This window comes from Calliphora vicina, chromosome 5 (genome assembly GCF_958450345.1).
Source record: "Calliphora vicina chromosome 5, idCalVici1.1, whole genome shotgun sequence".
Classification (NCBI taxonomy): domain Eukaryota; kingdom Metazoa; phylum Arthropoda; class Insecta; order Diptera; family Calliphoridae; genus Calliphora; species Calliphora vicina.
Window position 1 is genome coordinate 25,918,295 of NC_088784.1, and position 11,900 is coordinate 25,930,194.

An 11,900-nucleotide genomic window follows, 5' to 3' on the forward strand; every position below is an offset into this window, starting at 1 on the left:
TCTTAAGGAATCTTTAGGTTCACTTTTGTTTGCCACGGAATTATTCAGCTTAGATCATTTGAGAGATTCTGCTAGAAAAGCCGAAACGTATGTTATAAGACAACAGTATATTCGATTTCAGAAGAAACATGTTGCAGAATTAGAAGCCAATGAAAACGTAAGGGAATTAGATGACGAGGAAGAGGAAATAGCTGCATTTAGGTACCAGGGCAACCAAAATAGGGAGCGAAAGGAATTGGACACACGCCATTATAAATGTTGGAATTGTGACCAAATTGGCCACTCTTTCTACGATTGTCCGTCCGAAACACGTACTCTATTCTGCTTCAGATGTGGCGAGAAAAATATTACTACTCCACAGTGCAAAAAGCACTCGAAAAACAGAAACTCGAACGAGTAGAAGAGGGTTCCTCGTTCTCTCACAAAAATCCCTCAGATCTAAATTCTTATACACCAGTTGAAGACACCGGAAATGAAAAGTTTAAAGATAATGAAAAACCAGTTGATGACATAGGAAATGAAAAGGCTAAAGATAATGAAAAACCAGTTGATGACATAGGAAATGAAAAGGCTAAAGATAATGAAAAAATTAAAATTTTGACTAGGCATAGTGACAATAATGACCACAATAACAAAATTCCGAGCATTTTTGAACCAAATGAAACTTTTCATCAGAGAAAATTAAAATATGAGCAGGCAAGAGAACGCATTTTTAATGAAAATTTAATTCCAAAAAGGTTGATGAAATGTAGAGAAAGATATAGGAAAAGGAAAAAGTTTGCAAGAATAGTCGAATCTACAGTTATAGATGAATTGAAAGATACGAGGCCATACGCAAAAGTTAGTTTGGCTTCTCTAGAACTTTTCGGGTTACTTGATTCCGGGGCCTCGATCAGTGTTCTGGGAAAAGGCTGCTTGGAGTTTTTAGCCAGGATCCATTTAGATTATACACCAACTTTTACCTCACTGAAAACTGCGGACGGCGGAAAACAGAGTGTTATTGGGTTTGTAGATATACCAGCGACTTACAACAACGTTACAAAAAATATACTTTTTTACTTATGTCCTAATTTAAAACAATCTCTCTACTTAGGGATAAACTTTTGGAAAAGTTTTAATATTGCACCTCAATTGTTTGTTTCTGAAATTTCTTTAGACAGTGAAGCATTTTCTTCTGACATTAAAACCAATATTCATAATCTTTCAGACATAGATCTTTTTGAACTTGAAAGTGTAGTGGAAGAATTTCCATCATTTAGTAAGCTTGGCTTAGGCCGCACTTCATTAGAAACTCACTCAATTGATACTGGCGATTCGTTACCATTCAAGATAAAGCATTATCCCTTATCTCCACCACGACAGGCAGAAGCTTATACCGAACTGGACCGTATGTTACAATTGGGAGTTATCGAAGAAAGCAACAGTCCATACTGTAGCCCCATTGTATTGGTTAGAAAACCGGGTAAGATTCGACTTTGTCTCGATTCTCGAAAATTAAATACTCTAACAAAAAAAGACGCGTATCCTTTACCACATATCAATGGTCTTTTGAGTCGTTTACACGATACTCACTATATTACAGGTATTGACCTAAAAGACGCCTTTTGGCAAATACCTTTAGATGAGTCTTCCAAAGAAAAAACGGCATTCGCAGTACCTGGTCGGCCACTGTATCACTTTACAGTTATGCCTTTCGGGCTGTGTAACGCCGCACAAAGAATGAGTCGTTTAATGGACAAGACTATTCCCAGTCGACTCCGTGAAAACGTCTTCATTTATCTTGATGATTTGTTAGTTTGTACAAAAGATTTCAAAACACACATTGATATTTTACGAGAGGTGGCAAAATGTTTAAAAAGCGCGAATTTGACAATAAATGTCGGGAAAAGTCGTTTCTGCCAAAAAGAAATAAAATACCTCGGGTATATCGTAGGGCAAGGTTGCTTACGGACAGACAAGGCAAAGGTAGCTGCAATAATGGATTTTCCATTACCAAAAAGCGCCAGACAGATACGTAGGTACATTGGGATGACTGGGTGGTATCGTCAGTTTATACCCAACTTTGCTGATTTGGCAGCACCACTTACTGACTGTTTAAAAAAAGGAACAGAATTTCGACTAACACCAGAAGCGGAAATTTCATTTGGCAAGTTAAAGGAAGCTTTAACATCCGCTCCAGTGCTCGTACAGCCTGATTTCGGACGACCATTTAGTATCCAGTGCGACGCGTCGCGTGTAGGTGTAGGTGGTGTACTCACACAGACAGATGAGGAAGGCAGAGAACACCCAGTGGCGTATGTGTCACAAAAATTGAATAAAAACCAGAAAAATTACACAGTTACGGAACTGGAGTGCCTCGCCGCGATTGTGTGCCTTAAAAGATTTCGTCCCTATGTGGAAGGCCTCCCATTCAAAATAGTGACCGATCATTCCAGTCTCCGCTGGTTGATGTCTCAGAAAGACTTATCCGGTCGACTTGGCCGTTGGAGTTTAAAGCTCCAAAGCTTCGATTTTGAAGTTGAGTATAGGAAAGGTTCAGCAAACGTGGTACCTGATACCCTGTCTAGATTAGACGTCGATGAAATTTCCTTGCCATCATTTCCAACTGAAATTGACCTCAGTTCACCATTTTTTAAATCTGACGAATATATAAAGTTAATTACGCAAATTTCTGAAAGTCCTGCTAGTTTTTCCGATACTGTAGTATCTGAAGGTTTTATTTACCAAAGGGTTAAGTTTCGAAAGGGTGAATATGTCGAAGAAATGTCATTGTGGAGATTGTGGTTGCCTAAAGAGCTTTGCGAGCAGGTTATTGAATTAAACCATATTTTATTGTCGTGTCATGGTGGTTTAGCAAAAACACTAAACAGAGTCAGGGAAAAATACTTCTGGCCAAAAATGTCACTTGACATAAAAAGATTTATTTCCAATTGCGAAGTTTGTAAACTTGTAAAACCTGCAAACCAAATCCTTAGACCACCTATGGGTAGACAAATTGTCACTGAACGTCCATTTCAGAGGATTTATATTGATTTGTTAGGACCTTATCCTAGAACCAAGATGGGTAACTCAACAGTTTTCGTAGCTATTGACCATTTTTCAAAATATATTTTCTTGAAACCACTTAAAAAAGCTACAAGTTCTGCTATAATAAAATTTTTAGAGGAAACAGTTTTCCATCAATTTGGTGTCCCACAATTTATCCACTCGGACAATGGGAAGCAGTTCGTATCATCACAAATGTCCGATTTTTTAAAAGTTTATGGGGTGACTCATATAAAAACTGCTTTCTACTCCCCACAAGCGAATGTTTCCGAAAGAACAAATCGCGAATTCTTAGTAAAACTTCGTGTATTATTAAAAGATAAACAAGATCGATGGGACATGCATGTGTCTAAAATAGCTAGTATATTAAGAAGCGATTACCATGGCGCAATCAAGAGTTCGCCATATTTTTGTGTCTTCGGCTATAATATGGTAACTCACGGATCTGCCTATGAGATTCTTCAAAAATTAAATAGCTTAAATGAGCCACAATGCAATTTCATACCAAATGACTGCAGAATGTCCAATTTACACGCAAAAGTGAAAGAAAATTTACTCATAGCTCATAAAAAAGCAACGAAAAGATACAACCTAAGATCTAGAGATATTAATTATAAGCCTGGTCAGGAAGTTTTGCGAAAAAGCTTTCAGCAATCTGACATGAAAAAGGGCGTTAATGCGAAATTATTGCCACCCTATGTTAAATGCAAAGTTAGAAAGAAAGTCGGTACATCTTATTATGAGCTTGAGACTACTACAGGCAAATATATTGGCATGTATCATGCAAAGGATCTTAAGCCTCTAAATTAGTTTAACGATATAGATTAATAATTGCCCGGCTAATACTATAATCAGGGTGTGGTCGTGCCCCACGAAAACCTTTCAAAATTAGTTTTTCCTTATTTTCGTCATATGTATACTAGTACTACAAAGAAGGTTTTGTAACAAATTTTGAATTGTGGTAACAAATCAAAAGTAGAATGTTGATAAACTTCTAGCCAAATGAGTTTTTTTTTTATTTTGAATTAAAATATACCAAGTTTATGTAAACTGAAAACCTCAGAACATTTCTCAGATCACTCAATACTAATTACAGACAAATCACTCAAAACTAATTACAAATGTTAACATTATAAAATAAAATATTAAATGTAGATATACACTCATATGTTTATTCAAATAATTATAAATACGTATGTTAATATAAGTATGTAAGTATATCATAAATTATGTTAAATCATGATGCAATTATGCTCACACCAGTAGCACAACATAACCAATATATCTCATGCCATATGATAACATAATTTATGTCTTACAATTATGTCAGATATAATAGTTACGAGTACTAATGTAGTTAGCAACATTGATAATATATCGATAACCAATATAATTATCAAGTAATCACATATATGAGATATCTAAGCATAAACGAAGTGTAAAGCTTGATTCAATCTTCCGCTCGGCCTTTTTTATTGGAATTTCTAAGAGTTAAGTTAATTTACGGAATATAAAGAACTTAATAAAAGAATTTTTTATATATATTAAGATTTATATACTTATGTATATAAAATAATATAATTTGCAAATAGTTTCATAAAAATATTCAGAAATACCGATATATCTAGTGTTTTTTTTATCGAATGTGTAAAACCCAAATTAATTTTGGTAAGAATTTGAATAAAATACTATTTAAAATGTTTAAATAATATAAAACTATTTGTAGGGTTTTTATAACATTATAATAATTAATACTGGAGATGTTTTAACGTGGTCTTAATTATTTGAGTAATTATTTTTGATGAAATCATCAATTTATCATTTTACTTGAGCATCGTCCAAAGTTCAACATTATGCAAATGCACGTTTTCTGATTGCATTTACAATAAATCTTCTCCTAATGTTTGCCTCTAATACTCAACCATATACATCATCATTACAATAAAATCAGCATCATCGTAAAATTCGTCCAAATATTGCTCCCATATTAATTACAGAACTCCAAACTTTTATATACAAGGCCGTAAAATTATTAAAATAAGTTATCGATTGCCAGCATGAAATTTTGTCATAACCTCAACAAACATTAATTCTACATAATTGTAATGCAATCTTCATTATGACGTTAAATCATATTAATCAACAACAAAATTCATCACATCATCTGTATAACTTATAAAATGAATGATATTCAGAAGATTTAAATGTGCTCAATTTTAGCCCACAATTGTATTATTTTATTTTATGACTTAAGACGTACCAAAAAGAAGAACACAAAAATCCCAAATTATTGCGTGACGTCATCGATTTATTACAAAGCAAATCAATCGCTAAGAGCATTTAAAATAAAAGAAACACTAACAGTAAGCTTTGTAATGTATATTATATATGTAAGTAAGTTAACATTAAGATTTTTTTTAATTAACCTGAAGAGAGTTTCTCTTAAACTTTGTTTTATAATTTTTCTACTTTACATCTGTAAAGAATAATGTTCATTTAACATTAACATTTAATATTATTTTCTATCAAACGAACAACTAAGAGATTTAATATATTAATGTTAATGAATCAAACATTAGTATTTTGTATAAATATATATATATATATTGTTAATGTAAATTATATTGCACATACCTATAACTATAATGTTAATTTAATTATTAATTTATAAGTTTTGGCATGTTAAATATATTTTGTATATTATATCTACAGATTTAAATAATATTTTTGCTAATACAAATTTCTCTGAGTTACAGTATACTGGATATTTTGAGCTCAAACTATCAGCCGAGTAACAGAAAAAGGGTATTTAAAAGGGTAACATTTTACATCATCATCACCAATGAAACACAAAAATCGTAAGTTATAATATACAAAACTAAATAACATGCGTTCGTTTAACATTTAATCGTTTAAAATTTAATAATTTTACTAACAAATTTTATATTATTTCATAATAATTATTTGAAATAAGATATATATTTTAAGTCTGATATGAATATCTTGCTTTATATAAAAAGAGATTATTATATTAATAAACAGTTTTGAATTGACAAATATGGAAAGTTCTGAGTAAAGATAATTTTATTGGGAATGCTGAGAATTAATTATATAATACGGATGATTTAGTAGGATGTTATTTTAGGGTAGATACTGAACATTATTTAAAGAACACTAGGGTATCATAGAAGAATGAGGGTGGGTAATTATTCAATAGTGTTCAATGTGATAAGAACATCTATCACTTTTCTATACAGATTTTACAAAAATACCATATTTAGTATTCATTCAATAGCCAGGTTTTATTGTTAAATTTACATTTCTTTTAAAGTCAAGTCTTGGAAAGATTTATTTTCTTATTTGTTTGTGTAGTGTGTAAAGGTCAGGTGTGCTCAAGAACCCTCCCCAATCCGGCGAGCTAAGCCTATTCTAGCTTTCCAAGCACCGAGTACATTTGCCATAAAACTCATTAATTTGAAAACACTAAAGAAAATTTGCTACAACATGTAATTTCAGACATCAAGTTATACATTAAATTGAATAAAAATGATTTGTTAAATAATTCCACCCACATTTTATTAAAAACTTAAAATTTTCTGTGAGTGTAGCTGTGTTAATGCTCCAGGATGTCGTCTTGTTGCTGTTTATTCGTAGGTTGCATGATTTGTATTGTATTTTGGTTTTGTGTTGCAACAAGAACAAAAGATGGGTCAAGACATGAAAACACGTACGCATGCGCGTGCAAATAAAACTTAAATTGTGAATAAATAAGTAAAATTCAAAACAAAAAAAACAAAAAAGCACAAAATGTTGAAAGATAAATTGCCCCAGTACAAGTATTGTCTTCTGCATGTTACTGTTGTTGCCATTTTACTGCCACAAAAGTAATTTTTGATGTAAGAATTGTATGTATTTGGTTGTTGTAGTTGTCCACATGATTTCCTTGCCATTGCTGCACTATTCCTTTGGGTTTTCAACAACAATGTTTTATGTTGTTCTTTAAATTGGTCTTACAATGTTTTCTGATATGGCATGATGTTTTTTGTATTGTTTTCATTTATTATATCCTTTAGAATGAGTGGTAAGGCTTGTCCTTCCATTCATTTGCGAGCCTATAAAGTTTCTAGAATCAGGAAATAAATTTGATTTAACTATGGTTGTATGTTAGTGTAAATCAGATTTCTGAGGATTGTAGACATCTGACATATTCAAGGTTTATATCAGTAATTCTGGTGTACGTTAGAAATGTCGTTATTAAAAATCAGCAAAATCGTCCTATAAATGGCTGATATATAATGAAAAACCCACAACTACCTCGGTTTTTGTATATACATAAATATTTGTGGATATATCTGGAATACTAACTGCAGTACATAGACAATATGGATATCAAAAGAAAGGTATTTCTAAGGACATTGCAATAAGTTTGTCTCTTTTTTAAAAGTTATTTACTTTCACCGTTTTTTTGTAACAAGAATCTTAAACTTTGATGTATAAAAAAGCAAAAAAAAATATTTTTTCTTTAATGGACTACTGAGGTGTAGGGTATATATGTTTCGCTACTGCCAATTATAGCACTTTTACTATTATTCTGTTATTGTTATTTGGTTAACACTTTTGTTGATATTTATTTTATCAATATATGAATATAACTACATGCAACATAATTATCTCACTTTTGATAAGTGTGTAATTTTGTGGTGATTTTCCTACAAAGTAGTTCATTTACATTTAATATTCGAAATAATTTAAAATTTATTTTCCCATCTTCACTGATTTTTTGCGCATAACTTGAAGAGCAATAAATTATTTGGATGTTTTTCAGTCATAAAAAATTTAAATTTTTTCATATTAATTGTTAAACGAATTTTTTCCCTGACAATTGAATTCTACATTAGAATGAATTGAGTCCCACCCCAATTCAACTGTTGTATGAAATACATCAAACGAGTGTTTTCTACAACACTTAGGTAGAGGGAAATCTGAAAGATGATGTCAGGAAACATTTAAACCAAAGCACATGACAAATCAGGCCCATTTCTAATATAGGATATCGATCGACATTTTCATTTAAATTCTGTTAAAGATCGAACGACGGATACCATAATATGATTATTGGTTCCTCACTTATCTGGAAACCCTTTCAATTGGAAAATTTTGAATATTATTAGGAGATATCTAAGTAGTTTCATTAATGGTTTATGGTTTGAGTTGACTAGTCGTCTCTTCAACAATCTTTCTAATTCATAAAATCCAATGAATATTTTAATCATCTCTGGATTATGTACATCATTCAAAAAATGGAAGCAATAATGGATTTTCATAAATTACCAACTGCCGGATCAATAGCCTTCTGAATCTATCTAATGTAAGCAAGATCCAGAGGAAGTTTCATAAAACCTCAATAATCCAGACTGAATGATTTCAATGCCTCTGACTCATGCTCCAATGATCTTGATTTAACAATGCAGCTAATACAGATGAAGACCAACATGTTTTAGAGAATTAACCAACCGATGCTTCAAAAACATATCGAAGAATTGTGATCGTAGCAGCCAGACGCTTTGACTGAATGATTGTATAGCCTCTGAATGATATGCATACCATCCAGAGAAAGGCATATAATCAGATTTAGAGGATAAAGAACTTACCAATCACCATTACAATAATAGTCCTATACCATTAATATGAAAGAGATCGGTAGGATGTTTCGGGAAATTTGGAATGATTGTTTTGTCTTAAGGCCGGGAAGAATTTATCAGTTATTCTTGATTATTCGTTATTTATTTGTGATTTTTTTATAAAATCTTCATATTTTCAAAAACAAACAATTTCTACAATTTCTGGCTTTTGATTTTTTAATAAGAACAATCTAGAAATAATAGTTCAATAAGCTTTATATTCATGATAGCTCATGACCTTAGGCTTAAAATGAATCACCTATATACTTAACTAATTTGTGGAATATTTAGAGCTTCCGAAAAACTCTGTGTTTTGTGGTATTTTAACACCGCTTTATCTTTAACATCACCACAAACTTTTATATAGAAGATTATCTAGAGTATTACAGTAACTGCAAAACTTTCCCACAAGAGACAAATGGTCGTTTGTGTAGCCAAGTGTTGTTATTTAGATTATTTTTCAAAAGAAACTATTCTCTCCAGTTTTGAGTGGATAACCTCAATACTAATGTTTAGTAATTCGGCTTTAAAGCGCCCCTGCAATGGATTCATTTAGAGGCTACACAATTTCAAAGTTATTTAAGCTTTCCAATGATAATCGTATAAAAGGATTGACTGTGCTAGATGTAAATCTCCCAGAGAAGGCACAAACCCATGACCAAGTATGTATACAAAACGTCTATTAAAACTCTTGCCAAACCCACAAATTCTATCTTTGCAGAAAAACTCCTAGAATTAAGAGTTTTTCTTCAAAATTAATTTCTATTCTACCGATTGAAGAAACTCCCAAATTATAGCTGCAATCAGTTTAATAGTAGTACAGGAACTTCCTCATTTATCTTATGGTAGATGTGTCGAAGTTGGTGGGATTCCCTCAAATTTACAATGGATGCCTTTCAGAATACCACAATTTCGAAGATACATCTGATGTTCCTGGCAGTCATACCAGCAGTCTTACCTGTAGATTTTTTGTGTTGAGGCACCCTTAATGGACCAGCCAGATTCCATGGAAGCTTTGAATCGAGGGTTTTAATTCTCATTTAGATAATTCTCTTACTGGAATAATTCTCATATAGATTGTCTCAGAGATATTCAGTTGTTTTATTTTTGAAGAAACTCTACTGGAGTCGCATAAATTTTAACAACATCAAGATTAGGGTGACCGGTTTTTCTATTACCAAGATTCATTATATATATATGTACAAGGGTTACAAAATTTACCCAAGAAGCTCTGAGTACTTCCGTATATATCAATTAAATGGTGTATTTGAATATGGTTGATTGTAAAAGAGAGATTGAGAGAGTTGTATAATCTAGAAATAAGTATTGACAATGTATTTGAGAATCATCATTCAAAAATCGATTCATTCTTTATGGATGTATGAAGTCAATTTCGTTTCCAACGTGTAAATGTTTCTTAGAAGCATTATGCGAAATAGACGTAATCTATATACATTTACTTCATGAATCTGAAATCCAAACACTTATTTACTTCATCTTAATAAACCAAACTTTAAGTAACACTGAATTATTTTTTAATTTTTAATTTTATTTTAAGTCAATAGCCTCGTTTATCTTCAATAGTCTCGTCTATGGTTTCGTCTTTAGTGTGTATAGTCTGATCTAAGGCCTCGTCTACTTATAGTATCTTCTCGTTTTTAGTAGTCTAGTCTAATATATTATCGCCTATATTATCTTTTCTTCTTTGGTAGTCTCGTCTTCAATAGTTTAATCTTCATTAACTTTATCTATAGTCTCATCTAAAGTCTCGTCTATAGTCTGATATAAAGTCTCGTCTATATTCTCATTTAAAGTCTCATCAATATTCTAGTCTTTAATGTCCTCTATAGTTTAGTCTGTATAGTTTGGTAAGGTCTCGCTTATAGTCTCTTCTCGTCTTCAGTAGACTGATCTTCATTAACATCGTCTATATAGTCTCGTCTATAGTCATACATAATACTGTCTACAGTTTCTTCTAAAGTCTCGTCTTGGGTGCACCCAATAGTTAAGTCTGTATAGTCGTATTCATTAGTCTCATCTACTATAGTCTCGTTTTCAGTAGTATCGCCTTCAATAGTCCCAACTTCACTAATCTTCATTAACCTCGTGTATAGAGTGTATAAACTCTAGTATAGAGCTTCATCTATAGTTTGGACTAAATTCTTGTCTAAAGTATCGTCTTTAGTGACCTCTATAGTATAGTCTATATAGTCTAGTCTAAAGTCTCGTTTATGATTTCTTCTCGTCTTCAGTAGTCTCATCTTCAATAGTCACGCCTTCAATAGTCTTGTCTTCAATATTCTCGTCTTCACTAGTCTCGTCTTCAATGGTCTCGACTTCAATAGATTCGTCTTCAATAATCTCGTCGTCAATATTTTCGTCTTCAATAGTGTCGTCTTTAATATTCTCGACATCAATAGTCTCGTCTTTAGTAGTCTCCTCTTCAATAGTATCCTCTTCAACAGTCTCGTCTTCAATAGTTTGGTCTTCAATAGTCTTGTCTTCAGTAGTCTCCTTTTCAATAGTATCCTTTTCAACAGTCTTGTATTCAATATTCTCGTCTTCAATAGCCTCGTCTTCAATAGTCTTTTCTTCAACAGTCTCATATTTTGGTATCGTCTTCAAAAGTCCAATTGTCAATAGACACGTCTTCAATTGTCTCGTCTTCATTAGTCTCGTCTTTAATAGTCTCGTCTTCAATGGTCTCGTCTTCAATAGATTCGTCTTCAATAATCTCGTCGTCAATATTTTCGTCTTCAACAGTGTCGTCTTTAATATTCTCGACATCAATAGTCTCGTCTTTAGTAGTCTCCTCTTCAATAGTATCCTCTTCAACAGTCTCGTATTCAATACTCTCGTCTTCAATAGTTTAGTCTTCAATAGTCTTGTCTTCAGTAGTCTCCTCTTCAACTGTCTCGTATTCAATAGTCTCGTCTTCAATATTCTCATCTTCAATAGTCTCGTCTTCAATAGTCTTGTCTTCAGTAGTCTCCTTTTCAACAGTATCCTCTTCAACAGTCTTGTATTCAATATTCTCGTCTTCAATAGCCTCGTCTTCAATAGTCTTGTCTTCAACAGTCTCATATTTTGGTATCGTCTTCAAAAGTCCAATTGTCAATAGACACGTCTTCAATTGTCTCGTCTTCATTAGTCTCGTCTTTAATAGTCTCGTCT